Source organism: Lissotriton vulgaris, chromosome 10 (genome assembly GCF_964263255.1).
Source record: "Lissotriton vulgaris chromosome 10, aLisVul1.2, whole genome shotgun sequence".
Lineage (NCBI taxonomy): Eukaryota > Metazoa > Chordata > Amphibia > Caudata > Salamandridae > Lissotriton > Lissotriton vulgaris.
Genome location: NC_141698.1, coordinates 1,134,394,373 through 1,134,421,994, shown reverse-complemented (window position 1 = coordinate 1,134,421,994; position 27,622 = coordinate 1,134,394,373).

Below are 27,622 nucleotides of genomic sequence, written 5' to 3'. Positions count from 1 at the left end.
GGTTCCAGTTGTCCCTCAGACTCCCTATGGTTCCAGTTGCCCTCAGACTCCCTATGGTTCCAGTTGTCCCTCAGACTCCCTATGGTTCCAGTTGTCCCTCAGACTCCCTATGGTACCAGTTGGCCCCAGACTCCGTATGCTTCCAGTTGACCCTCAGACTCCCTGTGGTTCCAGTTGTCCCTCAGACTCCCTATGGTTCCAGTTGCCCTCAGACTCCCTATGGTACCAGTTGTCCCTCAGACTCCCTATGGTTCCAGTTGTCCCTCAGACTCCCTGTGGTTCCAGTTGTCCCTCAGACTCCCTATGGTTCCAGTTGTCCCTCAGACTCCCTATGGTTTCAGTTGTCCCTCAGACTCCCTATGGTTCCAGTTGTCCCTCAGACTCCCTATGGTTCCAGTTGTCCCTCAGACTCCCTATGGTTCCAGTTGCCCTCAGACTCCCTATGGTTCCAGTTTTCCCTCAGACTCCCTATGGTTCCAGTTGTCCCTCAGACTCCCTATGGTTTCAGTTAGCCCTCAGACTCTCTATAGTTCCAGTTGACCCTCAGACTCCCTATGGTTCCAGTTGCCCTCAGACTCCCTACGGTTTCAGATGTCCCTCGGATTCCCTATGGTTCCAGTTGCCCTCAGATTCCCTATGGTTCCAGTTTTTCTTCAGACTCCCTATGGTTTCAGTTAGCCCTCAGACTCCCTATGGTTCCAGTTGCCCTCAGACTCCCTACGGTTTCAGATGTCCCTCGGATTCCCTATGGTTCCAGTTGTCCCTCGGACTCCCTATGGTTCCAGTTGTCCCTCAGACTCTCTATAGTTTCAGTTGACCCTCAGACTCCCTATGGTTCCAGTTGCCCTCAGACTCCCTCTGGTTCCAGTTGCCCTCAGACTCCCTATGGTTCCAGTTGCCCTCAGACTCCCTACGGTTTCAGATGTCCCTCGGATTCCCTATGGTTCCAGTTGCCCTCGGACTCCCTATGGTTCCAGTTGTCCCTCAGACTCCCTATGGTTCCAGTTGTCCCTCAGACTCCCTATGGTTCCAGTTGTCCCTCAGACTCCCTATGGTTCCAGTTCGCCCTCAGACTCCCTATGGTTTCAGTTGGCCTCAGACTCCCTATGGTTTCAGTTGGCCTCAGACTCCCTATGGTTCCAGTTGTCCCTCAGACTCCCTGTGGTTCCAGTTGTCCCTCAGACTCCCTGTGGCTCCAGTTGTCCCTCAGACTCCCTGTGGTTCCATTTGTCCCTCAGACTCCCTATGGTTTCAGTTGTCCCTCAGACTCCCTGTGGTTCCAGTTGTCCCTCAGACTCCCTGTGGTTCCAGTTGTCCCTCAGACTTCCTATGGTTCCAGTTGCCCTCAGACTCCCTATGGTTCCAGTTGCCCTCAGACTCCCTATGGTTCCAGTTGTCCCTCAGACTCCCTATGGTTTCAGTTGGCCTCAGACTCCCTATGGTTCCAGTTGGCCTCAGACTCCCTATGGTTCCAGTTGGCCTCAGACTCCCTATGGTTCCAGTTGTCCCTCAGACTCCCTATGGTTTCAGTTGGCCTCAGACTCCCTATGGTTCCAGTTGGCCTCAGACTCCCTATGGTTCCAGTTGGCCTCAGATTCCCTATGGTTCCAGTTGTCCCTCAGACTCCCTATGGTACCAGTTGTCCCTCAGATTCCCTATGGTTCCAGTTGTCCCTCAGACTCCCTGTGGTTCCAGTTGTCCCTCAGACTCCCTGTGGTTCCAGTTGTCCCTCAGACTCCCTTTGGTTTCAGTTGTCCCTCAGACTCCCTGTGGTTCCAGTTGTCCCTCAGACTTCCTATGGTTCCAGTTGCCCTCAGACTCCCTATGGTTCCAGTTGCCCTCAGACTCCCTATGGTTCCAGTTGTCCCTCAGACTCCCTGTGGTTCCAGTTGTCCCTCAGACTCCCTATGGTTCCAGTTGTCCCTCAGACTCCCTATGGTTTCAGTTGGCCTCAGACTCCCTATGGTTCCAGTTGTCCCTCAGACTCCCTATGGTTCCAGTTACCTCAGACTCCCTGTGGTTCCGGTTGGCCTCAGACTCCCTATGGTTCCAGTTGTCCCTCAGACTCCCTATGGTTCCAGTAGTCCCTCAGACTCCCTATGGTTCCAGTAGTCCCTCAGACTCCCTATGGTTCCAGATGTGTCTCAGATTCCCTATGGTTCCAGTTGACCCTCAGACTCCCTATGGTTCCAGTTGTCCCTCAGACTCCCTACGGTTCCAGTTGTCCCTCAGGCTCCCTATGGTTCCAGCCGCCCCCAGACTCTCTATAGCTTCAGTCTGCCGCAGACCCCCTGCTGTTGCAGTTAACCACAGACTCTGAGTAGCTTTAGTCGACCTCAGACTTCCTGTCCTTTAATTTGTGCCACCGTCCAAATTGCCTATAGTTTCCGTTGGGCCCTGAGCGCCTGTAGATTCAGTTGGGCCCCCAGGCTGATTGTAGTTTCAGCTGGGCCCCCAGTCGCCCTGTGTTGCATATGCACCCCCAGCTCTCCTTCAGGTCCAACGGAGTGCTCCCCCCACCCCTCAGTCTCACTTGGCCCCCGCGCTCTCATAGCGCCTCGCTCGAACAGAGGGGTCTGCCGGGGGCGGTGGGGGTCTCCGGACGCACCATATGCCCCCCCCCCCCCCCCCCACTCTGGACTCCAATTGATTCCTGCGGTGGACAGAGTGTGACATTTTACCAGGCAGGAAACAGATGCCCCGGCCTGGAGGGGGGGGGGGGGGGGGGGGGGAAGGGGAGTGGCCATGGAGGGGGTGTTAATCGACGGGGGGCCCGTGCAGGCAGCGGGACCCCCATAAACCCGGCTTAGACGCGGCGGGAGCGCAGTTCGATGCGGTCACTAATGGGACACGGAGCACGCCCCCCACCCCGGCACTGATAGCCCCCCTAGGCAGGGGCAATAAAGACAGACCGTGTCCAATGCAGCCCTGGATGCTGATGCCTCAGTCCTTACCAGGTGGGGGGGCGTCAGGGCCAGGGATGGTGGTCAGGGCAAATAGGGGTTGTGTGTGGTGATCTTCCGCCTGCCGTGGCCATTGCAGACCCCCACCCCGCACCTCGAGGGTGGTGGGGGCACAACCCAGACTAAAAAAAAAAATCATAGAGAGGAAAGGTCGAGCCGCGAGTTTATCATAAAGAGCGGGGTAGGTCTGCTGTCTGAAACCCCAGCTCGGGCCACTCATCACGTGCACAGAGGGGTAGATCTGCTGTATAAGACATGAGTCCAGTGTAACTCATCATGTGCAGACAAGGGTAGTTCTGCTGTATAAGACCTGAGTCCAGTGTAACTCATCATGTGCAGAGAAGGGTAGTTCTGCTGTATAAGACCTGAGTTCAGTGTAACTCATCACGTGCCCAGAGGGGTAGTTCTGCTGTATAAGATCCGAGTCCAGTGTAACTCATCACGTGCACAGAGGGGTAGTTCTGCTGTATAAGACCTGAGTCCAGTGTAACTCATCATGTGCAGAGAAGGGTAGTTCTGCTGTATAAGACCTGAGTTCAGTGTAACTCATCACGTGCACAGAGGGGTAGTTCTGCTGTATAACACCTGAGTCCAGTGTAACTCATCACGTGCACAGAGGGGTAGTTCTGCTGTATAAGACATGAGTCCAGTGTAACTCATCATGTGCAGAGAAGGGTAGTTCTGCTGTATAAGACCTGAGTCCAGAGTAACTCATCACGTGCACAGAGGGGTAGTTCTGCTGTATAAGATCTGAGTCCAGTGTAACTCATCACGTGCACAGAGGGGTAGTTCTGCTGTATAAGATCTGAGTCCAGTGTAACTCATCACGTGCACAGCGGGGTAGTTCTGCTGTATAAGATCTGAGTCCAGTGTAACTCATCACGTGCACAGAGGGGTAGTTCTGCTGCTTACGAACCGAGTTCAGCGTAACTCATCACTTGCACAGAGGGTAGTTCTGCTGTATAAGAACCGAGTCCAGTGTAACTCATCACGTGCACAGAGGGGTAGTTCTGCTGCTTACGAACCGAGTTCAGCGTAACTCATCACTTGCACAGAGGGGTAGTTCTGCTGCATACGAACCGAGTTCAGCGTAACTCATCACTTGCACAGAGGGGTAGTTCTGCTGCTTACGAACCGAGTCCAGTGTAACTCATCACTTGCACAGAGGGGTAGTTCTGCTGCTTACGAACCGAGTTCAGCGTAACTCATCACTGCACAGAGGGGTAGTTCTGCTGCTTACGAACCGAGTTCAGCGTAACTCATCACTTGCACAGAGGGGTAGTTCTGCCGTATAAGAGCCGAGTCCAGTGTAACTCATCACGTGCACATAGGGGTAGTTCTGCTGTATAAGAACCGAGTCCAGTGTAACTCATCACGTGCACAGAGGGGTAGTTCTGCTGCTTACGAACCGAGTCCAGCGTAACTCATCACTTGCACAGAGGGGTAGTTCTGCTGTATAAGATCTGAGTCCAGTGTAACTCATCACGTGCACAGCGGGGTAGTTCTGCTGTATAAGATCAGAGTCCAGTGTAACTCATCACGTGCACAGAGGGATAGTTCTGCTGTATAAGAACCGAGTTCAGTGTAACTCATCACGTGCACAGAGGGGTAGTTCTGCTGTATAAGACCTGAGTCCAGGCTTTAGGAAAAATCATTCTACGCTAGATAATATTTGTATGTTGAAATTAATAGAGGAAAAATACACAATCTATCGTAATTCAAATGTATTTATGGCTTTCATTGATTTTTCTGCAGCCTTCGATAAGGTAGATCGACCTCTACTATGGAGAAAACTGCAAAAAATGGGTTTGCCTCCCCCTCTTCTATCCTTGATCATAGCACTCCACTCGCAAACCTGGTGCCAGATATTAATGGGTGGAAATCAAGGATTATCAAATGCAATCCCTACTGAAAACGGTCCCAAACAGGGCTGCTTGTTAGCACCGCTGCGATTCTCCTTATATATAGCAGACTTACCCGATTGCTTTGCTCAAGATGATGGAAATGCCCCGAAGATCAGTACCCGTCCTTTTGCATGTCTTCTATACGCAGACGATATAGTAGTAATGGACTTAACCCCTACTGGGTTGAATAGAAAGTTGGCCTCCTTACAAAAATATTCTGTGGCCCACTTTTTGAAAATAAACAAATCCAAAAGTAAAATTTTAATTTTGAAAAGTTCTAAAAGCAGAAAATCATATAATTTTAATTGGCAAATCGGTCCTGAAAGACTGGAGGTAGTAGATTCATACATCTATTTAGGGAAACTTTTAACAAGCAGCTTGAAAAATAGACCTCACATTTCACACTGCTCTAGTAAAGCTACTTCACATGCCAACGGCTTGCGCATTTTTTACAGCGCTATGGGTAGGAGACATTTTGTACATTTATTGACGGTTTTTAAGGCAAAAATCCCCCTAACCCTGCTTTATGGGATAGAATCAATCCCTGTTAAGGACTGGAGTTTTTTGGACAAGGTTGAAGGCCAGATACCACGAAAAATATGTAATTTTAACACCTTAGTTCCAACGGCAGCAATCAGATTGGAATTCGGTTTGATAAGCTCTTATACTCAAGGCTTATCCAGGGTTCTACGTTGGGGTTCTAAAACATAGCGACCCTGATTCACTAAGAGGTGTCTTAAGCCATGAAATCTTTGACGTTAAGGCAGGTAACTACTCCTTTTACCGTGATTTCTTTTTGGCATTAAAAGTCTTTAGTATACAAGAAAAATCAGTGCTTACCCTTCCATCATTAGGATTTAAGTCTCTCCTAAAAACTTTGAGTGGCAGGATTAGTTTCGATAGAGACGTTCAATCCTGTAACTCTAATGAAAGATTAAAACTAATAATTAGGACAAAGTCTCTGAGAATTGCACAAAAATATTTATTTTGGAACTTAGAGCACAGCATTCGTCGCTTACTTATTTTAGGTCGCATGAATCTTCTGCCCTTAAATGACCTTACAGCAAACTGGTCTCAGAATCCGAATAATGGGAACATTTGTAATTTGTGTTTGCTGAGCACTCAGACTCTGGACCATGTTTTGTTTGTATGTCCAGCATTGGCATTGAGCCGTTATCGTTGGCTCCGTCCGATGTTTTTACAAAACTCCGTTAAAAACGTAGCATCAGCTCGAGATTATCTCTTTTGTCCTAAAAACAAAGCAGTCCGCGTAAAATTATTTAATTATTTTAAGGAATGTATGTATATATTTTAACCTTGTAATGATGTTTCTATAAGATTGTGTATAAAATGTAGCAGCAACCCGAGATTATCAACTTTGAACAAAAAACGAAGCAGTGAGACTAAAACTTTTTAATTTCTCTTGCTTTCTTAGTACACTTTTCAAACGGGTGGTTATCCCCATAGCCAGCCTTTTAGTTAGCTCTCCATCTGTAGTAGTCTTTAGTTTTATTAATTTGTATTTTGCACATTGATAGGCAGCTATTAACTGCTACTTTCTCATAATTAGGGTTAGGTTGCTTTATGCTTCCCACTATGTTCTGTTGTTCATTCTAAAAACTTATATGCAGTGGGATTCAGGAGGTTTTTCTCTTGTGCGCTGGTTGCTACTGTATTGCCTTTTGCACAGGTCTGATTATGCCCATGTTTTAATTCTGCCTCTAATTTTAAATTGATTCTCTAGTTGAAATGGAACTTTTGGTTTTTATTAAATGAACTGTGAGCTTATATAATGTCCAATATATCATCCTAGGAGTTATAATGTGGAAAATCTCAAGCACTGAATGATCAGGTTTTTTGATAATATTGTTTATTTCTTCTTATTGAAATTTAGCTAATCGAAGGCAGGCTCTTTATAACTTTATTGATGGTTTGTGATTATGCTTGTTATGTGTTTCTGTTTTATTCGTAATTCTACGAATGCATTTTATGTGGACCTCCTAGGAGTTCCAAATCTTTAATAAATATATTGAATTGAATTGAGCCGAGTCCAGTACAACGCATCACATGCACAGAGGGGTAGTTCTGCTGTATAAGACCTGAGTCCAGTACAACGCATCACATGCACAGAGGGGTAGTTCTGCTGTATAAGACCTGAGTCCAGAAGAACTCATCACGTGCACAGAGGGGTAGTTCTGCTGTATAAGACCTGAGTCCAGTAGAACTCATCACGTGCACAGAGGGGTAGTTCTGCTGTATAAGACCTGAGTCCAGTAGAACTCATCACGTGCACAGAGAGGTAGTTCTGCTGTATAAGATCTGACTCCAGTGTAACTCATCACGTGCACAGAGGGGTAGTTCCGCTGCATAAGAACCGAGTCCAGTGTAACTCATCACGTGCACAGAGGGGTAGTTCTGCTGCATAAGACCTGAGTCCAGTAGAACTCATCACGTGCACAGAGAGGTAGTTCTGCTGCATGAGACTTGACTCCAGTGCAACTCATCATGTGCACAGAGGTGTAGTTCAGTTGCCTAAGACCTGAGTCCAGTGTAACTCATCACGTGCACAGAGGGGTAGTTCTGCTGTATAAGACCTGAGTCCAGTAGAACTCATCACGTGCACAGAGAGGTAGTTCTGCTGTATAAGATCTGACTCCAGTGTAACTCATCACGTGCACAGAGGGGTAGTTCCGCTGCATAAGAACCGAGTCCAGTGTAACTCATCACGTGCACAGAGGGGTAGTTCTGCTGTATAAGACCTGAGTCCAGTAGAACTCATCACGTGCACAGAGAGGTAGTTCTGCTGTATAAGATCTGACTCCAGTGTAACTCATCACGTGCACAGAGGGGTAGTTCCGCTGCATAAGAACCGAGTCCAGTGTAACTCATCACGTGCACAGAGGGGTAGTTCTGCTGCATAAGACCTGAGTCCAGTAGAACTCATCACGTGCACAGAGAGGTAGTTCTGCTGCATGAGACTTGAGTCCAGTGCAACTCATCATGTGCACAGAGGTGTAGTTCAGTTGCCTAAGACCTGAGTCCAGTGCAACTCATCACATGCACAGAGAGGTAGTTCTGCTGCATAAGAAATGAGTCTAGTCTTGAACTTAAAAAAAAAAAAAGAAATGAGTCTAGTGTAACTCATCATGTGTACAGAGGGGTAGTTCTGCTGTATAAGACCTGATTCCAGTGCAACTCATCACATACACATAGGGGTAGTTCTGCTGTATAAGAACCAAGTCCGGTGTAACTCATCACGTGTACAGAGGGGTAGTTCTGCTGTATAGGACCTGAGTTCAGTGTAACTCATCACGTGCCCAGAGGGGTAGTTCTGCTGTATAAGACCTGAGTCCAGTGCAACTCATCACGGACACGTGCACAGAGGGGTAGTTCTGCTGTATAAGAACCGAGTCCAGTGTGACTCATCAGATTTATAGCAGGGGTGCTGTGCTGTCTGAGACCTGACCTCAATACCACTATGAGGTTTTTACTGTGAAATGTTATGACAAAGCGAGTAGGCCCGAGCAATTTACTGTGAAATATGTTCTTTAAAGGTAATCAGGCTCGGTGGATTGTAATTATACTGTGTTATCGGTTGCAGAAGGTCACACTGTAAATTTTAAATTTTTGTAAATTTATTGGCATTTATATAGCGCACTACTTACCCGTAGGGTCCCAAAGCGCTTCGACCGCTGCAAAACCCTTCCTGGCTTCCCTGAGAGATGGTCCCTTAAAGGGTATCTCCAGGGTGAGGCCAGGCATCCCCGGCGGTCTGGTGGGGCCGTTAGTGAAGATGAGGCAAGCTAATGCCCAGAGTTGCCGAGTGTGATCGCTGATCAGAGTGGGCACCGAGGCGAGAGAATTATCGAGTCCGCTGACCCTGGTCCAGAAACCTGCCGCGCCGGGAATCAAACCCTGGTCCCGGGCCGTCCTCTGCTCTCGGGGCTGCCGCCTCTAACCAGTGAGCCACACTACTTCACTGTAGGAGAGTAGAGTCTGCTTCCAATGGTCACCCCCACTTTTTGCTGTGATTCTCTGGTTTTTCGACTTTAGTCTGGCTGAGGCCCTGCTAATCAGGCCCACAGCCTAGCTGTCCTCTCTCTAAATTGATACCATGTACATAAGGTACATACCTAATTGGGAATTGGGTCACCCTTGTGAGCCCCTGTATATGGTACCTTAGGTATCCAGGGCATAGGTGCACCCAATGCTACCAGGGGCTGTAGCATGTATTGTGCCACCCGTGGTTCAGCTTCCAAACTGATACCACAGGTCTGCATCTGCAGCCTGGTTAAGGTGGTGTAATCACCCCTTACTTAGACATAGCATACCTATATCTATCTATCTATATATATATATATATATATATATATATATATATATATATATATATATATATATATATATATATATATATATATATATCTATATATATATATATATCTATATATATATATATATATATATATATATATATATAGATATATATATATATATATATATATATATATATATATATATTATATATATATATATACAGTAGCAAAACCATCTTGAATGCATGTGACAGAGTTGAAAAGGTGTCTAGGACTGATTTGCTATACCCCACCAAAGAACCAGATACGACTAAAAATGTCAGGTTTATCACCACCTACTGTGGTCAAGCGACTGAGTTGAGAGACATATTTAACAAACATTGGCATGTGTTGTTGAATGATGAACATCTCAGATCTGACCTTGCCAGTAATCCACAGATTACATTTAGAAAGAGCAGATCCTTAAAAGATGAACTCAGTCATAATTATGTCACACTTACCAGGAACATCACTCCCTCAACCAAGATTGGCTTCAAGTTCTGTAAAAAGTGTAAAGCATGCAGAGGGAGTGTCAATTGCGACAAACTAGTGGTTCCTACAACAGGGAAGGAATTCCACATAAGAAAATATCTGACCTGTGAGACCACTTATTGTGTATACATTTTGATATGTCCATGCAATAGGTGGTATGTGGGTAGCAGCAAACACACAGCCAAGAAGAGAATCTTGGAACACCTACGAGCCATTAGAAACAAAACCAAGACATACCCTGTAGCTCGTCACTTTCAGACACACCACTATAGTGAGGAAACCAAACTGCGCATGGTGGTGATTGACAAAATAGATCTGGGGGTGAGAGGAGGTAACTGTGAACTGTCCCTGAGAAAATTGGAATTGACCTACATTAGTGATTTCGACTGTACTGTACCTTGGGGCCTCAATGTCAATGAAGAGTTAGCAATACATCTCCACTAAGTTAAACTTTTTGTGACATGATAGCTTGTTAGCACTGACTTTCAGTAATTTTAACATTTTCTCTTTTTTTCAGGCATTTAGAAACTGTTTTGCAGATTAGGCTTATTGTTGTGAAGAAGCCATTTTTTGAAGAGATATTGGACTATATTTGTACCATGCCCACTGGGGCGAGGAGAACTTTGTTGCTATCATTGATTTGCATAGTAACGGCCACTTGGGCGAGGAGGACTTTTTGGTACATTTTCCAATCGCCCACTGGGGCGCGATGTTTGTCTCTATATTAAGAGTGACACTGTGGATATTCCTTTCTTAGTTCTACTAGCCTTAATTTTGGTTCTTTACAACTGAAATGTGTGTCATAATGTTGATCTATATTGGCCCGAATGACATGATAAGATGGCCGACACTTTAACCATGAGTTTGGCTCAATCTGCACAACAGTCCTTTGTTTATGTTTTTTCACTTGTTTATGGATTTAAAATGCCTTGTTTGTGGCGAGACGGTAAGCGTGATCAAGGCTTAACCGCCGAAACGCGTTGTTGTTGCCAATAAACCTTTAAATATTATTGCACAGAAAAGGTGTCCGGGCTATCAATTCGCATTGAACTGATTCGTGAAAGCAATATATATATATATATATAGATATATATATATATATATATATATATATATATATATATATATATATATATATAGACACACATTAACCTATAAGTCACTCCTATGGCAGGCCTTGACAATCCTGGAGGCAGAGTGCTTGGTTTTTTTGTGAGAGGGTGCCCTAGCATGAGCTGAGCCCCTCTGCTGCTTTCGGAACCATCTCCTTATAACTGTTCTATGATATAGCCATACCATATACTCTTAAGTGCATTATAATCCTCACGGTTAATGCTAACTTTGGTTTGGCTTTATCAAAACATGTTGTGTAAGGTGTCAAACACTTTGGAATATAAACCCCCCCCCCCCCACGCCAGTTCTGGCGCCGGGGGTAGCATTCCACCCTTCTAGAGGGAGAAGACATGAAGTTACTGGTAAACCCGGTTCAAGTTACAAAATGGATGCTGCTGCCGAAGACACGAGTCCGCCCTCCTGCTGCTGGGAAAAACTCCGGCAGGGGAGGCCTGGACAATAGGAATCCTGTCCAGGGAGTTGCTGGCCTGGCACCTCCCCAGACAGGCTTTAGTGTATTGGGGCAGGGTGGGTTGCATTCAGTGAATGCTTTTCAGACACTGCCTGGGGCACAGAAGGTGCTCCACGCATTTCCCAGTTCAAACCGGTTGCTGGGGCACTCAGCCCCAGCTCTGGTGCAAAACTGGACAAAGGGGAAAGGGTGTAACCACCCCCACTCCAGGTCCTCCCATAGGTGGGACCTTAAAGTTAATCCAACCCCTAGACTTGCTATAAGAATAGGATCCCAGTATCTAGGACTTTAGATTACCCTGGACAAAACTCTGCAACATATATCTTGGACCTTCAACATTCCATATCGAAGATGGAAGAAATCTCCCTTGTGGTCAAGGCGCGACCTCCCTGTTCAAACAGGCAACAAAGGCATCTTTCCTGGTCTGCATTTTCGAGGCTCCCGCCGGGTCCCGAATAATCTATGACACAGGACACAGACTTCCAGACATCTCTTATGCTGATCTGCATTCCCAGCAAAGCTGAGACCTGCAGCAGACACGGTAGACGTGGGACATGAACTCCTGGACATCCTGCATCTTTGCAACTGCATCTACTTCCCGAGGTATCCCGAAGTTGTGCATTGGGGTATTTGAATCCCCTGTCCCGAGCACCTTTTGCTAGGAAGCTCAGAGGCCTACGCTCCATGAGTGTCCTGTGGGCCTGCTTTGTGCATTTCCGCTTGAGGCCCCTTTGTGGTTCCTAGTCTGTTGGCTAGCGAGCCCTCACGAAGGGTCATCTTTGATTTCTTGAGCTTTCCTGGTTGCTCCAGACGTGCTTTAACTCCTCTCCAAAGGAGGAGTCCTTCAGACCTTGCTGGTCTGAAACAGAAGCCAATCTTGTCATCTTGCATGGATTGCTGTTGACAAGGCTTGTTTAGTCTAATCAGGATTCCGACGCTGAAGCACTCAAGATCCTTTGTGGGACAGCTCCAATCCAGCTCCTGGTCATCATCAACGCCTCCTGGACCTCTTGGCTGAAGAGTCAAGCTTGACCTCTTTCACCTGAAAACACCCGACATTGGCTGGCAGCTTCCCACCGCTGTCCTGGTCACTGGCAAGTGACCCAGACTCTGTCCCCTCTGCTTTCATTTTCTTCAGATCTCCGATCAACCCTTGAATCCACCCGGACACTTTTACTTTGGTCGCCTGCAGCACTTCTTCGCAGCTCTCCATTGGAATCGAGTACGAAACCCGACACCAAAAGACACCTATGCACCCGGCTTCCCTGAGTGAGGTAACACGAGTACTCCGGTGCTACCCTGGGTCTTGACTCTCGAAGTGTCTAAGTCTAAAAAGGTTCCATCGTAGTTAACCTAGAAGTGTCCTCAATCTTTAAAATTGTAACTTGTTCGTTCTCCATTGAAAGTCAATGGTGATCCGCGGCTGTGTTTAGACACTGCACGCGTCCCCTTAGGCCTCCTGCATCCTAACTTTTGGTGGTACCGGGTAGCCCCAGCGGTTGTACAGGCGCTAGGCCTGCTTTCTAACTCTCAAGTGGTTCTTATAAAAGTATTTTAGTATTTGGTTTGTGAGGTCCCTAGGGCAAAATGTATACTGTGCAACTTATCGTATGTTAATTAAGTTCTTTGTATTGTACTTTTACCTCTGACGTCATAAAGAGTCCAGAGGGGTTGTGTTTAGAATAAATACATATATGTTTGATATATACCTTGTGTGGTGTGCTTTCATTTGGTATATAAGGGATTATTACTGGTAAAGCAACCTGCTTAATTCGCCTCTATGTCTTATCCTGAAGGCTGCTCTCCCCAGCTACCACTAGGATAGATTTCAATAAAAGTTGTCTTTTATCCTAATCATCAATAAGTGTCGATTAGACTGGTGCAAGGTGTCCCCTAGAATAGTGGCCATCAAATACCAGGCCAACTTCTTTCACACACTTACTGTCAGAGGCAAGGGGTTGGTGTTGGTTCTGCCCTGTGACATACACTTGGAGCTGAAGATTTTCACTGTGAGAATCCTTCTGAGGCGCTTTCAGAGCGATGTGTGTTCTTGGACAGCTCTTTCATGACTGTTCCTGAAGGGTTCCCGATTACCTCAATATATTAGGCCTGAGTTGGTTATGGTGATAAACCAATGATGCAAACTACAGGTTTGCTGGGACATTGGGATCATGTGCGTCCTGTGCCACATGTCTGCTCTGTTTATTGTGAACTTGTACGAGACATGCAGTATACCTGATTGCACACAAACAGCAGTGCATGTACCTGACTGCACACCATCACAGCAGTGCATATGCCTGACTGCACACCCTCACAGCAGGGCATATGCCTGACTGCACACCCTCACAGCAGTGCATATGCCTGACTGCACACCCTCACAGCAGGGCATATGCCTGACTGCACACCCTCACAGCAGGGCATATGCCTGACTGCATACCCTCACAGCAGTGCATATGCCTGACTGCACACCCACAGCAGGGCATATGCCTGACTGCACACCCTCACAGCAGGACATATGCCTGACTGCATACCCTCACAGCAGTGCATATGCCTGACTGCACACCCTCACAGCAGGGCATATGCCTGACTGCACACCCTCAAAGCAGGGCATATGCCTGACTGCACACCCTCACAGCAGTGCATATGCCTGACTGCACACCCTCACAGCAGGGCATATGCCTGACTGCATACCCTCACAGCAGTGCATATGCCTGACTGCACACCCTCACAGCAGGGCATATGCCTGACTGCACACCCTCACAGCAGGGCATATTCCTGACTGCACACCCACAGCAGTGCATAGGATGGCACATCCTCACAGAAGTGCATATGCCTGACTGCACACCCTCACAGCAGTGCATATGCCTGACTGCACACCCTCACAGCAGTGCATAGGCCTGATTGCACACCCTCACAGCAGTGCATATGCCTGACTGCACACCCTCACAGCAGTGCATATGTCTTACTGCACACCCACAGCAGTGCATAGGCCTGACTGCACACCCTCACAGCAGTGCATATGCCTGACTGCACACCCTCACAGCAGGGCATATGCCTGACTGCACACCCACAGCAGTGCATAGGACGGCACACCCTCACAGCAGTGCATAGGCCTGACTGCACACCCTCACAGCAGTGCATATGCCTGACTTCACACCCTCACAGCAGGGCATATGCCTGACTGCACACCCACAGCAGTGCATAGGACGGCACACCCTCACAGCAGTGCATATGCCTGACTTCACACCCTCACAGCAGGGCATATGCCTGACTGCACACCCACAGCAGTGCATAGGACGGCACACCCTCACAGCAGTGCATAGGCCTGACTGCACACCCTCACAGCAGTGCATATGCCTGACTTCACACCCTCACAGCAGGGCATATGCCTGACTGCACACCCACAGCAGTGCATAGGACGGCACGCCCTCACAGCAGTGCATATGCCTGACTGCACACCCACAGCAGTGCATAGGCCTGACTGCACACCCTCACAGCAGTGCATATGCCTGACTGCACACCCTCACAGCAGGGCATATGCCTGACTGCACACCCACAGCAGTGCATAGGACGGCACACCCTCACAGCAGTGCATATGCCTGACTGCACACCCTCACAGCAGTGCATAGGCCTGATGGCACACCCTCACAGCAGTGCATATGCCTGACTGCACACCCTCACAGCAGTGCATATGCCTGACTGCACACCCTCACAGCAGGGCATATGCCTGACTGCACACCCACAGCAGTGCATAAGACGGCACATCCTCACAGCAGTGCATATGCCTGACTGCACACCCTCACAGCAGGGCATATGCCTGACTGCACACCCACAGCAGTGCATAGGACGGCACACCCTCACAGCAGTGCATATGCCTGACTCCACACCCTCACAGTAGTGCATATGCCTGAAGGCACACCCTCACAGCAGTGCATAGGACGGCACACCCTCACAGCAGTGCATAGGCCTGACGGCACACCCTCACAGCAGTGTATATGCCTGACTGCACACCCACAGAAGTGCATAAGCCTGACGGCACACCCTCCCAGCAGTGCATAGGCCTGACGGCACACCCTCACAGCAGTGTATATGCCTGACTGCACACCCACAGAAGTGCATAAGCCTGACGGCACACCCTCCCAGCAGTGAATGTACCTGACTGCACACCCATCACAGAAGTGCATATGCCTGACTGCACACCCACAGCAGTGCATAGGACGGCACACGCTCTCAGCAGTGCATAGGCCTGACGGCACACCCTCACAGCAGTGAATGTACCTGACTGCAGACCCATCACAGCAGTGGATATCTCTGACTGCACACCCACAGCAGTCCATAGGCCTGAAGGCACACCCTCACAGCAGTGCGTATGCCAGACTGCACACCCTCACAGCAGTGCATGTACCTGACTGCACACCCTCACAGCAGTGCATAGGACAGCACACCCTCACAGCAGTGCATATGCCTGAATGCACACCCTCACAGCAGTGCATAGGACGGCACACCCTCACAGCAGTGCATAGGACGGCACACCCTCACAGCAGTGCGTATGCCAGACTGCACACCCTCACAGCAGTGCATGTACCTGACTGCACACCCTCACAGCAGTGCATGTACCTGACTGCACACCCTCACAGCAGTGCATATACCTGACTTTCCTATTGTGAATGTCTTTAAAGAAGCCAAGAGCTCTTTGATTGAATTGGATGAGGGCTCCAGACTGGTAATTTGTTACATGGTGAAATTACATGTTCATGTAGGAACCAATGGCTTTAATGCTTGTTGCCCCTCAGATAAACCCCTCCGCGTCAAAGACTTGACTCTGATAGCAAAGGCTTTAGTGTTTGTTGCCCTCTCGGGTAAACCCCTGGGGTAGAAGAAGTGACTGTGGTAGCAAGGGCTTTATTGTTAGTTGCCCCCTTGGATATACCCCTTGGTGTAGGAGGCTTGTCTGTGACAGCCATTATTTAGAGTTTTACGTATTGTCAAGGAATAACTGTCAGGGAATAACTGCACATCAAAACATAAATAAATGTAAGATAACCATGTATTAAGGGCACAATAAAGTCAAGACTGCTGTACGTACAGCGGGGGTGCTCTAGAAACCAATGCCAATCACTACCAGGAAGTGACAAAAAGCACATCGAAATGATCTGCCGTGATAAAAAAAATGAGGAGGTCAGCGAATCACAACCCCAATTACAAACGTGTAAGATCTTGACAATCTCAAGATTATAGAATTGTAAGAAACCTTTGTTATACAAGTACAAGATATAGTCAATGACAGACAAATCCCAAATTTCATCAGGACAAGATGACCAAATCAAGATGTTCGTTCACATTCAGACGTGAGAAGCAGCCAACACGTGTTTCGTCTGTACAAAGTTGGTATTCAGACTTTCTCAAGGCAATAAGGCGGTCAAAAGCATCATCAACAGGTCACGTCGCAGTGGAATCTTGAAGATAGACGAATTGGGAACCAAATCATGCGGAAGTGAGTACCGCGGTGGAGCAAAAGAGCCCACAAGTAGAAGCGGTGCGGGGCTCAGCCTCCTGTAATATGTAGAGCCTCTTACAGTGTAATGGCCCCCTCTAGGCTCACAGTACAGATGCTCCAAGGTGAACCTTTGTAAAAACAAACATGTGCATACACAAAGTCTGTTGTATTATAGCCCCAATCGTAAGCAAAAAAGTGTAAAACGCGATTCAGGAATTCAAAATACGTGCATTCGGGTGAGCGTACGACCCACAGTCCGTCGTATTCTCGAGATGTGAGGGTCCCCCACGCCTGATAACGCGAGCGTTATCAAGCCCCCTCCGATGAACACCTTGGGGTAGAAGGCTTGCCTGGTATAGGAATGGTTTTGTTGTTTGTTGTCCCTTCATATAAACCACTTGGGTAGGAGTCTTGACTGTGATTTGGAGGGCTTTAGCATCTGGCGCCCCCTTGGATAAAACTTTCGGGGCTTTAGTATTCAGACGCACAACTAATCAATGAGATGTCGAGGTCTTCATCAAGAGTGGTGGGTGAACATCACTTCCTTTGTGGTCAATAAACTTCAAAGATGACAGAAGCGCCTGGCAGTAAGGTTGGCGTGGGGTTTCATTGCTATGCCCACGTCACTGCGGCTTGACATTCCCTGCAGTGCCTGTCGGTGAAGGACCTTGCATGGTGCACTGGACATTTCACAGGATGGGCCAGTCTTTGTGTCCCTCATTTCTCAGGAAGGTCTTTAAGGATGAGGTTCAAATTCTTCTCAGGGTCCTCGTTTCTGACCAGGTCAATGTGGTGGCCAAATGATTCGAGTTCTGGGCTCCCAACTATGGAATCCATTGCTGCTAGCCCTGTGGCACATCGCGAGACGGTGGAGCAGGGTGTGGCAGAGATCTCTGGGGCTGAAGGTCAAGCGATGGCCCTTCCTGCTGCAAACACTTCAAGCCCTGGCCACGCTGGCCTCTGCATCACCTGAAATGCAGGACGCTTGGCTTTGACCTGCACCAGAGCCCGGCACGTGTAGGTTCACAGCACACCAACGATGCTATGGCTGCCATGAGGTCCACTCCAGTTTCCTCTTTGCCTTCTTCTCTGGTCTCCAACCCTTCCATGGAGTCAGCAGTTGAGACATCATTAATGGCCCTCACCTGCCCCCCTCCCAGGGGCGCAGAGCGTTGGTGGTGGTCTTCCATATCGTCTCTGCAACTTCCGGCGTTGGTACACCTTGAGTGACATCACCTTCTGCTTAAGATCATCCCACATGCTTCTCAGGTCCTTGACAGGAAATGATCCTTACTGGTAGAGACTGATGAGCAGAGGAGGGAAGGGTCAGCATCCTACGATGCTTCGATAATATGATAACCGCACCTCGGGGTCCTCACGCACGACAAGGAAGCTCTTCCCTTGTACGATCAAAACAAAGACAACATCCTACCAACCACACACCCTGCACAGTGTAATGTGCGACTTATATAGGCAAGCGCTTCAGTGCCCCACATAGGGGCAGTAAGCACTATATAAATACTGAAATACCATACAATGTAACACAGTCTTCAAAGCCTGCCATACATTTTGTGCTTGGGTATCTGCCAGGAGAGGGCGCTGTCGTCATCTCTGGAGGCGAGTCTGGCAGTGGCTCACAGTAAGCTTCCGGTAAATCACCTGACATTTTTGGGCCACATGTATGCACCTTTTTTAAGGTCGCAAAAGGGCAGATTTGCAGAAATGGGCCGTTTGCAACAGGAAACAAGCATTGGCAACGCCAATAGGTCTCGCCTTTGGGGCCTTATAAGTGTTTAGGCAGAGCTATTGACTTTGCCAATGTGTTTAAGCTGTGCTGTAGAGAAGTGTGGCTGCTGTGCAGTATGCTGAAAAGTTGTAATAAAAAAGTGGAAGAAGCATTTTTGCTACCTTATATATGACCAAGAAGGCATTATGTCCAACAGAACGACCATATTAAAAAATGTATACACAATAAAACATTTCCTCATTTTTCTTTTGTTCTTGCAATGCTGGCAACTTGTTTTTGCCTATTCCAATGGCTGCTTGTTAAACTTTTTTTTCAGAGGGCATAAACAATTGGAGGTTGAAGGTTTGAACTAGTACCTGTATTATAACACTAGCAGCGGCCAGACGCTAGGGGAGAATCAACAGATGGCAGATTCCGAGAGCAGGCTGAGGTGGTGTTGAATGATGTTGTGGTGGTAGTGGTGGTGGTGGTGGTGGTGACTGGTGCTGAGACGATACTGATGTGATGTTGAGTGATGCTGTGGTGGTACTGAGGGATGCTGTGGTGGTACTGACTGATATTGCTGTGGCCCTGAGTGATGCTGTGGTGGTGCTGAGTGATGCTGAGTGATGCTGTGGTGGTGCTGAGTGTTGCTGTGGTGGCACTGAGTGAAGCTGTGCTGGCCCTGAGTAATGCTGTGGTGGCCCTGAGTGATGTTGTGCTGACCCTGAGTGGTGCTGTGATGATGCTGAGTGATGCTGCGGTGGTGCTGGTGGCCCTGAATGATGCTGTGGTGGCGCTGAGTGATGCTGTGGTGGTGCTGACCAATGCTATTGTGGTGCTGAGTGATGCTGTGGTGGTGCTGAGTGATGCTGGGGTAACCTTGTGTGATGCTGTGGTGGTGCTGAGTGATGCTGTGGTGGTGCTGAATGAGGCTGTGGTGGTGCTGAGGGATGCTGTGGTGGCCTTGAGTGATGCTGTGGTGGTGCTGAGTGATGCTGTGGTGGTGCTGTCTGATGCTGTGGTGGCGCGGAGTGAAATTGTTGTGGCCCTGAGTGATGTTGTGCTGATGCTGTGGTGGTGCTGAGTGATGCTGTGGTGGTGTTGAGTGATGCTATGTTGGCCCTGAGTGATGCTGTGGTGTCGCTGAGTGATGCTGTTGCGGTGCTGAGTGTTGCTGTTGTGGCGCTGAGTGTTGCTGTGGTGGCACCTAATGTTGTTGTGGTGGCCCTGAGTGATGTTGTGCTGGTGCTGAGTGATGCTGTGGTGGTGCTGCGTGATGCTGTCGTGGTGTTGAGTGATGCTGTGTTGGCCCTGAGTGATGCTGTGGTGACGCAGAGTGATGCTGTGGTGATGCTGAGTGATGCTGTGGTGGCGCTGAGTGATGCTGTGGTGATGCTGAGTGATGCTGTGGTGGCGCTGAGTGATGCATTGTCATGGCCACGATTAGACGCTCCTGTCCCTGCACGTCACCCCAGCTCGGAAATTCTGTGATTCCTCTTCCCTATGCTTGCATCAGCACCAAGTCTCTCCTACTTCTCTTACCTTGCTCAAGGGCAATAGCTACCACTCTCCCCTCTCCTGTGACCTCATAGATGCATTGTAGCCCTTTTCCTCTGCTGTGCGACATGCACTGCTTTTTTCCCCTCATCTTTGCCACTGTGCTCGGTGGAAGGGAGTACATGCTCCACTGCAGGCCTGTTTTACAACTCTATCAGCAGTCGGAGCCAGGAGAGGAAGTAGCTTTCATCAGCACTAGGCAAGACAGCACTGGAGGATCTGGGTTCTCGCAGCTCTGGCTCTAGGCCATGCCCTTAACTTCTTTATAAACATTTGACCAACAAGAAGAAAATACATAATATTTTAAGTGACCCATTAAAGCTTTTAACATATAGGATGGATAAAGGTGCATCTAAATGGAATATATCCTGTGGTAGAAAAGCAGTTAAAACGATGGCGACCGCATCCCAGAAACTCCTGTTCAGTCATTTCTGTGATATTTGGAAGATTCTGGAGGACAGGCCTGTGTAATCCTGCTTCACAGGAGAGGTCTCGCGGATTAAGCTGCTTATTGTAATATAGTTTGTTATGGAAATAGAATAATTTGTAAAGTGAACAAAAATTGTCAAAAAATTGTACAAATAGCTTATAAGGTCCATGGGAGCACGGTTTCTGAAGGTAGAAGCCAAGCTAGTCACTCCATTAAAGTATTGAGTCCCTTGGTGGATTGACAAGATAACTGGCGAAGTGAAGGATTGGGACCTACTTGGACATCAGAACCCTTTACCGCACACTTCAAAACCCACAGCACCATGGAACTATATGCCCCAAATTTTGCAGGTTCTGGTTGATTCTGGTGCTTGGTCCATATCCAGAATAATGGCCGCTCCTGATTAGTGATTTGTGCAGGTCTGTGTTTGCTGGTCCTGCATCACAGTAGGCAGGGTTTGCTGGCACGGCCTTGTTGCCGGTGCGTGCCTGGGCGGAGGTGTTGTGATGTGTATTTCTTGACTGAATGGGAGCAGAGAGTGATGCTTGGGAACCACCTCTCCCCTGCCAATAAGCATGAGCGAATTTTGCGGATTGGCAATCCGCGAATTTTGCGGATTTGCGGATTCGCAATCCGCAAAATCCGCGAATTCCCGCGAATTTGCGGATTTTTTTCTTTTTGTGTTCGCCCGTGTTTCTGCCAGTTCGCGAGGGTTTTTACAATTTCGCAATTTGCGAACTTACCTGTCGGGTCGCAAGTTTTGCGAACTTGTTGTTTCTACGTGTCCAGCCTGTTTGGGACACTCTTCTTCATCACTGCCACTCTCTGTCACCACTGCCACTCTCTGACTACTCATGCCACCCTCTGGCCCACCCATGCCACCCTCTGTTTCATCACCACACCCTCTGGTTGTCCAGTGTACATTATTTTCGGCAAAGCAAAGCACACCTTCCCTGCCTCAAGTGACCTGAATTAATTTGGGGCTGATTAATGTGTCACAGAATATTTTTTTAGCTGGCACCTGCTTCCTTAGTGCGCCCTGATTAGTGATCTTTTGCACTTGCTAAGTGCTTTCATTGTTGCAAAATTAGTTACAACACCTGCCCTGCCCCAACTGACAATAATGAATTAGGGGCTGATTAATGGATTTTAACTTCCAGCCTGGCTCCTGCTTGTCTCCCTTAGCTGTAATTCAGGACCTTTGTGGCATATGTGTAACTATTCTGAGGTTCAGAGCAGGGTCACATAATAGTTTCAACTGGCAACTGAACTCTGGAGGGGTCCCTCAGGAAGCACTACAGGAAATGGCTACTAATGATGTGCCTGAACTTTTGAACCTGGTAAGTAGTTACTTTCAGTTTTGCTAAGATCGTATTTCTGCAATTTTGCACTTATTCGCGGGGCGCGAACTCACGCGAACAGTGCGAGCAGCGCGAGCAAAATCCGCTGCTCGCGGATTTGCGGATTTTGCGGGAAATTCGCAAATCTCGCGGATTGCGGATTTCCCGAAAATCCGCAAAATCCGCGAGCGTAACGGATTTTCCGCCCATGCTTACCTGCCAAGTCATTGCAGTGTGGGGTGCCACAAGGGTCGGCCTTAAGTCCGACCCTGTTTAACATCTACGTGGCTCCCCTGGCAAGACTAGTTAGATCTCAGGGGATGGAGGTGGTGTCCTACGCAGATGACACCCAGAACATGGTGTCACTAGCTCACACCTCTGTTAGCACATCTGCCGCCAGTTTCAGGGTATGCATGCAGTATGTGGCAGACTGGATGACTATAAATTCCCTCAAACTGAACGGCGAAAAAACGGAGGTGTTGATCTTTGGGAAGGACCAAGATGTGTGGTCTAATGAGTTGTGGCCCTCCTCTCTTGGCATCTGCCCCACTCCCTCCCAATCTGCCAGAAATCTTGGTGTAATATTTGACACCTCGCTTTCTATGTCCCTGCAAGTTAACAGGACCGTGGCCACCTGCTGGGGTGTGATCAGGATACTTAATAAAATCCGCGTGTATCTCTCCCCACAGGTGCGCAAACAGGTTGCAGTCGCCCTGGTGGGCTCGAGGCTGGATTACTGCAACTCCCTGTACATGGAAACCAACAAAAGCCTGATACATCAACTGCAGATTGTGCAGAATGCTGCAGCACGCTTTGTCTTGGATCTTCCGAAATCCTCTTCCGCCACCTCAGCCAGGAAGGACCTTCATTGGCTTCCCGTGCAGCACAGAATCTCCTTTAAAATTCTGTGTCTGGCCTACAGAGCATTGAAAGAAGGTCCCTCTTTGTGGCATCATTTAGTAAAGCATCCTGCCTCAAAGGCACTGTGGGCCTCTGGTTGAGGGTTACAGGGAGAGCATTTGTGACTGAACGTGGAGCTCATTCTGAAGTGTCTTGAGAGTATAAACTCTTATCAGCTGAGGGTTTCCACTGCAGACTTGATGCACACAAGCAGATTCAGTTTTCCTTATACATTGTGTCTGTTCCTTTCATCCTGCTGAGGTCGATAAAATGAGTACCATTAGGTTGGATATCAATTAACATCTGTTATTGAGCGTCTAGATACCCTTCAGGCTGAGCGTGCGCTTTACACACGTAATGTTTTGTTATTTTCGCTGTGATGCGGCCCCCCCATCCAAAAATGACACCGGAAGCCGTACCACAGAGGGTCAGAAATGAGCCCTGCAGTGACCAGACCGAATCTTTTGATGAGTGCGTTCAGGCAATAGACAGCTTTCTCAAGCAGGACAAGCACAAGCGCACTTGCGCTGCAGCAGGGGGAGGGGCCTGCGTGATTCCCTTGCGGGAGAGAGCAGCAAAGCTCGATAATTGATACCATATGGCGCCAGCTCCTCTCTCCCGCAAGGGAATCGCCAAACATGTTCGTGTTGCCATTAGAGGCAATAGAACGGGTGCACTTTTTGGGCTGAAAAGCCAAAGTGATTCCAAAAGGTCTTTTGCCTATGCAGTGCATGCGCGCTGCTAGGCGAGACCTAAAATGACTTTTCCAATGTACCAAACCCTATTTTGCGATTCGGTAATCCCGAATCGCAAAATGGGTTAGCCAATTACTATTAGGAAGGGGCGTGTTCAGGGCGTCCCTTCATAATACTGAATCGTAGTGGTATGCAGGAATGTTTTGGGACCAAAATGCGGCTGCAATACATTCGCATTTTACCACCGTCTTCAAGAAAGTGGTAACCAATTTGCAAAAGGGAAGGGATCTCCAGGGGCCCCCTTCCCCTTTGGGAATGGCAGTGAAAACATGTTTTTAGAGAAGGCAGTGGTCCCATGGGCCACTGCCTGCTCTTAATAAATGCAAAAAGAAAACTTTCTATTTTTTCTTTTGATGCAGCCAGTTTTTATTTTAAGGAAAACGGGCTTACAAAAAAAATGCTTGTTTTCTTTAAAAGCCATCACAGACATGTTGGACTGCTAGCCCCAGCAGGGCACATCCCTTTGATTTGAGAGATTCCCAAAGGGTTGCAAATTGCAACATAACTCATTCATATACATGAGGTAGGTCCATTTGCGACCTACTAGAAATCGCTAATGGGAATAGCAATTACCTAATTGCGCTTTGCTTTGTACTTCCTTGTTTCAGGTAGGCGATTAACGATTTTAAGCAAAAATGTAGATATTTTAGCAGTGTCCTGCTTAAAACTTTCTACAACTCAGTGCAAGTCAATGGGGGGCTTTTCCCCTCTAAATTGCCCCACCCTTTCCCCAGTACTTGTTCCCAAATGTGGTCATGTATGACATCGGGGCATTTATTTTCTGAACCATTCTCCTGATTAGGCTGTTTTTTAAATATTTATTGCCGCCTGGATATTTTTCGTTAATGGTCGAAATACCTTTAATACAATATCTCTTTTTCACTCAGACTTTCATAGATACACCCTCGCCGAGTTGATCTTCCCCAGTGCTTTGAGGAAGAATCAAAGTTGCATGGAGCGCTTTATAAACAATTAACACACCATTTTTAATCTGCCACACGTGTGTGACCCCAGGCAGCAGAGTGATGGTCCCTCCAGCTGCCCTCAGCATCATGTCCAAGTCACCCTGTGACCCCCCCCCACCCCGCAGTAGAGTGATGGCTCACTCCTGTCTCTCCTCCTGCCTCTGGGGCCCTCTGCCTGTCTCCCTCTGGTTCCCTCTGCCTGTCTCCCTCTGGTGCCCTCTGCCTGTCTCCCTCTGGTGCCCTCGTCCTGTCTCCCCTCTGGTGCCCTCGTCCTGTCTCTCCTCTGGAGCCCCCTCCTACTGCCTGTCTCCCTCTGGTGCCCTCTGCCTGTCTCCCTCTGGTGCCCTCGTCCTGTCCCCCCTCTGGTGGTCTCTGCCTAACTCGCCTCAGGTGTCCCCTCCCTGTCTCCCTCTGATGCCCTCTCCCTGTCTCCCTCTGGTTCCCTCTGCCTGTCTCTCCCTCTGGTGCCCTCTGTCAGTCTCCCCTCTGGTGCCCTTTGCCTGTCAACCTCTGGTGCCCTCTGCCTGTCTCTCCTCTGGTGCCCTCTGCCTGTCTCCCTCAGGTTCCCTCTGCCTGTCTCTCCTCTGGTGCCCTCTCCCTGTCTCCCTCTGGTGCCCTCTGCCTGTCTCTCCCTCTGGTGCCCTCTGTCAGTCTCCCTCTGGTGTCCTCCCCCTTGTCTCCTTCTGGTGCCCTGGGTCTGTCTCCCTCTGGTGCCCTCTGCCTGTCTCTCCCTCTGGTGCCCTCTGTCAGTCTCCCTCTGGTGTCCTCTCCCTGTCTCCTTCTGGTGCCCTGGGTCTGTCTCTCCTCTGGTGCCCTTTGCCTGTCAACCTCTGGTGCCCTCTGCCTGTCTCCCCTCTGGTTCCCTCTGCCTGTCTCTCCTCTGGTGCCCTCTGCCTGTCTCCCTCAGGTTCCCTCTGCCTGTCTCTCCTCTGGTCCCCTCTCCCTGTCTCCCTCTGGTGCCCTCTGCCTGTCTCCCTCTGGTGCCCTCTGCCTGTCTCCCCTCTGGTGCCCTCTGCCTGTCTCCCCTCTGGTGCCCTCGTCCTGTCTCCCCTCTGGTGGTCTCTGCCTAACTCGCCTCAGGTGTCCCCTCCCTGTCTCCCTCTGGTGCCCTGGGTCAGTCTCCCCTCTGGTGCCCTTTGCCTGTCAACCTCTGGTGCCCTTTGCCTGTCAACCTCTGGTGCCCTCTGCCTGTCTCCCCTCTGGTTCCCTCTGCCTGTCTCTCCTCTGGTGCCCTCTGCCTGTCTCCCTCAGGTTCCCTCTGCCTGTCTCTCCTCTGGTGCCCTCTCCCTGTCTCCCTCTGGTGCCCTCTGCCTGTCTCTCCCTCTGGTGCCCTCTGTCAGTCTCCCTCTGGTGTCCTCTCCCTGTCTCCCTCTGGTGCCCTGGGTCTGTCTCCCCTCTGGTGCCCTCGTCCTGTCTCTCCTCTGGAGCCCCCTCCTACTGCCTGTCTCCCTCTGGTGTCCTCTCCCTGTCTCCCTCTGGTGCCCTGGGTCTGTCTCCCCTCTGGTGCCCTTTGCCTGTCAACCTCTGGTGCCCTCTGCCTGTCTCCCCTCTGGTGCCCTCTGCCTGTCTCCCCTCTGGTTCCCTCTGCCTGTCTCTCCTCTGGTTCCCTCTCCCTGTCTCCTTCTGGTGCCCTCTGCCTGTCTCTCCTCTGGTTCCCTCTCCCTGTCTCCCTCTGGTTCCCTCAGGTTCCCTCTGCCCGTCTCTCCCTCTGATGCCCTCTGCCTGTCTCCATCAGGTGTCCTCTGCCTGTCTCCCCTCTGGTTCCCTGTGTCAGTCTCCCTCTGGTTCCCTCTGCCTGTCTCTCCCTCTGGTGCCCTCTGTCAGTCTCCCTCTGGTGCCCTCTGCTTGTCTCCCTCTGGTGCCCTGGGTCAGTCTCCCCTCTGGTGCCCTTTGCCTGTCAACCTCTGGTGCCCTCGGCCTGTCTCCCCTCTGGTGCCCTCTTCTTGCCTCCCCTCTGGTGCCCCCTCCTTGCCCTGCCTCGGGTGCCCCCTCCATGTCCTGCCCCATGCCTCGTGCCGGTGCCCTCTCCCTGAAGCTGCGGGGCTGCGCTAGACAGGTAATCCCGGGGCCCGTCTCCCGTGCCTGCCTGGCAGCTGGCACGGGGCGGGGCCTCCTCCTGCCCTGCGCCTCTCGTCTGCCGGTGCCCGGGGCAGGAGGTGCGGCCGCTCTGCTGGGACAGAGAGGAGCCCAGCGCCCGCAGCGACTGCAAGGACAGGCCTTTCATCTGCGCCGCCAGCAGCACAGGCTGCTGAGGGGAGCTGCACCCCCCCCCTCCCCCCTCCCACACACACACACACACTCCCCCCGGGCCCACACACTCTGCTGCTGCCAGGCTGCCGAGGAGAGCTGTACACAGCAATTACAACAGCAGCACCCCGGGCCCCACACACTCTGGCCTGCAAGATGGTGGGCGCGCAGGGGCCCGGCGAGGGGCAGGCCCCAGGAGCAGAGAAGAGAGAGGGGGGGGGGGGGGGGGCACAGAGAGCGCCCAGAAGACTCTGCAGCTCAGTGCTCTCCTGGACCATAGCACTCACATTTCAGGGCTACCCGCGACCAGGACAGAGGCCACTCACATGTCAGGGCTCCCCAGGACCGGGGCAGAGGGCACTCACATGTCAGGGCTCCCCAGGACCGGGGCAGAGGGCACTCACATGTCAGGGCTCCCTCAGGATTGAGGCAGAGGGCACTCACATGTCAGGGCTCCCTTAGGACAGGGGCAGAGGGCACTCACATGTCAGGGCACCATCAGGATTGAGGCAGAGGACACTCACATGTCAGGGCTCCCTTAGGACAGGGGCAGAGTTCACTCACGTGTCAGGGCTTCCTTAGGACAGGAGCAGAGGGCACTCATATGTCAGGGCTCCCTCAGGATTGAGGCAGAGGGCACTCACATGTCAGGGCTGAGGGCTCCCTCAGGATTGAGACAGAGGGAACTCACATGTCAGGACTCCCTCAGGATTGAGGCAGAGGGCACTCACATGTCAGGGCTGAGGGCTCCCTCAGGATTGAGACAGAGGGCACTCACATATCAGGGCTCCCTTAGGACAGGGGCAGAGGGCACTCACATGTCAGGGCACCCTCAGGATTGAGGCAGAGGGCACTCACATGTCAGGGCTCCCTAAGGACAGGGGCAGAGGGCACTCATATGTC